The following is a 3,073-nucleotide window of genomic DNA, read 5'->3' as shown; positions in this document are numbered from 1 at the left end:
CATACCTGACTACTGGAAAAACCATAGCCTTGACTAGACGGGCCTTTGTTGGCAGTCTCTGCTTTTTAATGTGCTATCTAGGTTAGTCATAACTTTTCTTCCAAGGAATAAGCGTCTTTCAATTTCATGGCTGCAGTCACCATCTGCAGTGATTTTGGAGCTGAAAGAAATAAAGTCTGCCACTGTTTCTCCATCTATTTCCCATGAAGTGATGGGACCGGATACCATGATCTTTGTTTTCTGAATGTTGAGCTTTAAGCCAACTTTTTCACTCTCCTCTTTCACTTTCATCAAGAGGCTCTTTAGTTCCTCTTCACTTTCTGCCATAAGGGTGGTGTCATCTGCATATCTGAGGTTATTGATATTTCTCCCAGCAATCTTGATTCCAGCTTGTGCTTCCTCCAGCCCAGCATTTCTCATGATGTACTCTGCATATAAGTTAAATCAGGTGGCCAAAGTACTGGAGTTTCAGCTTCAACGTCAGTCCTTCCAATGAATACTCAGGACTGATCTCCTTTAGGATGAACTGGTTAGATCTCCTTGCAGTCCAAGGGACTCTCAAGAGTCTTCTCCAACACCACTGTTCAAAAGCATCGATTCTTTGGCACTCAGTTTTCTTTATAGTCCAACTCTCACATCCATACCTGACTACTGGAAAAACCATAGCCTTGACTAGACGGGCCTTTGTTGGCAGTCTCTGCTTTTTAATGTGCTATCTAGGTTGGTCATAACTTTTCCTCCAAGGAGCAAGTGTCTTTTAACTCCATGGCTGCAGTCACCATCTAAAGTGATTTTGGAACTCAAAAAAACAAAGTCTGACACAGTTTCCACTGTTTCCCCATCTATTTGCCATGAAGTGATGGGCCCAGATGCCGTGATCTTAGTTTTTTGAATAATTGAGTTTTAAACCAACTTTTTCACCCTCCTCTTTCACATTCATCAAGAGGCTCTTTAGTTCTTCTTCATTTTCTGCAGTAAGTGTGGTGTCATCTGCATATCGGAGGTTATTGATATTTCTCCCGGCAATCTTGATTCCAGCTTGTGCTTCATCCAGCCCAGCGTTTCTTGTGCTTATAGACAATCAGAAACTCTTTCCCACCCCACACTATTTGTGTTTTTATTTTGTGGATTAGAGTGAGACTACAGATGGTCACTAATTCCTTTCCGTTTGTTAAAGTGTCACCTAGTGCACGTGCCATGACTAAGATCAGTGAATAGGCAAAGCTTTGTCCAATTCCACATACTGAAGTCAATTTGATGAGATAACACACATTAAATGCAAAACAGAAAGTCTGTCATGGCATCACTGACTCGAAGGACATGAGTTTAAGCAAGCTCCGGGAGTTGATGATGGACAGGGAGGCCTGGCACGCTGCAGTCCACCGGGTTGCAAAGAGTCAGACATGACTAAGCAAGTGAACTGAACTGAACTGATACATAGGTAGCCTTTGGCATGTGAAGAATGTGTACAAGTGTTATTTTGCAGAACAACTCAATTAACCTCTCTATTTGTCCCATCACCTGGACTAACCCATGTGTCATATTCTGGCCTGAGAAGTATTTGAAACAAATTTCTCTTCCCTATGAGGAATTCTCTTTTCATTTGCTAAGATAATATTTGTTCTCGGCCTAAATGCAAAGTCTGATTCAATAATACAGAACAAGGACTGAGTACATGGTTTTGAAGACAGATGATCTGGAGAGAAGCCTGATACCACTTCTTATGACCCTTTTTTCTCCTCTTGGGCAACTTTATCACTCCTAGTGCCTCAGTTCCTTCATCTATTAAATGGGGTAATAATACTATCTACTTCACAGGGGTGTTGTAAGGATTAAATAAGTTAGCATCTTAAGAAAGTAAAAATTAGCTTAGACTAAGAAAGGAGAAAAATCTGCCTGGCATTTCATCAGACTGGGAAAATAGACAAAAAAACCAGCTGCATATTTCATAGCAAACAATATTCCTCCCAAGGACACACTACAGTAGTAAAACATCATAAAATACTCCCCACTGGGTGACAACTGTTTTCTCACTTACTGAGAAACTTTTTCTCCAAAATCATAGACGGTTATGAAACACTCACTGATGTTTGAAATCAGACAGTATAAATTAAACATTCTATTCTTTGTGTTTGATTTGTTTTGGTCTTAAAAAAAAAAAAAACAAAAAAAAACCACATACATTTCTGAAGATCAGAAGCCCAGATCAGTTTGCCTGGTTCTTCTGCTAAGGGTCTTACAATGCTGAAATCAACATGTTGGCAGGGTTGAGCATCCTACTGAGCACTTTACTGTAGGGAAAGTCTCTGAGCTCATCCATGTTGCTGGATGAACTTGGTTCCTTCCGACTGCAGGACTAAGGTTTCCTTGCTGATTGTCAGCCAGTCTGGTCTCTGCTCTGGAGGCTTTCCACAAAAGCATTCTACATCTTACTTAGAGAATCTCCATCACTTTGACAAAGGAAAACAGCCTGGACTTAGAGTTCATGTGTGGGTCTTCAATAAGGGGCATCTGGCCATAATGCCTGCCTTAACTTGACTGTTTCAGAGTGAAAGAACCCTGCCTGATGTACAAACCTAACACTGATCTCACACACAGCCTGCTTTGCTTTGAGCCCATCAAGATGCTGCTCCAGTTACATTTCGCCTAAACTCCTCTCTTCTTCAAAATCCTATCATATCTGCACAATTTCCTTTCTTTCACACTACACTTTCTCCAGTGGGTGCTTCTTGTCAATGAAATGATAATCTGTCTTAATGGAACCAGAGACTTGTCCCGGGGTGGTCATAGACTGCTAGGACTAGAACAGCTTAAAAGAGAGCCTGGTACATGAAAATGCTTGACTTTATCTTGCCTGTAATAACAAATATAATAATCCTGGTGATTATCATATCATAGACTCTGTGAGCAAATGCAAATAAAAGGGCAACGATGTGGTGCCAAACAATGCTGTGAAGAAAATGATTGGGAAAAAACAAACAAACATGTCAGCATACACCATTTCTGCAGAAATTGCTGTGACCACAGAGATTTTCCAAAGGCAAATTTCCACTTCAGAAACCTCCCTTGCTGT

This window comes from Bison bison, unplaced genomic scaffold (genome assembly GCF_000754665.1).
Source record: "Bison bison bison isolate TAMUID 2011002044 unplaced genomic scaffold, Bison_UMD1.0 scf7180017864196, whole genome shotgun sequence".
Classification (NCBI taxonomy): domain Eukaryota; kingdom Metazoa; phylum Chordata; class Mammalia; order Artiodactyla; family Bovidae; genus Bison; species Bison bison.
The sequence above is the reverse complement of the archived record's forward strand: the minus strand, read 5'-3'. Positions refer to the sequence as shown.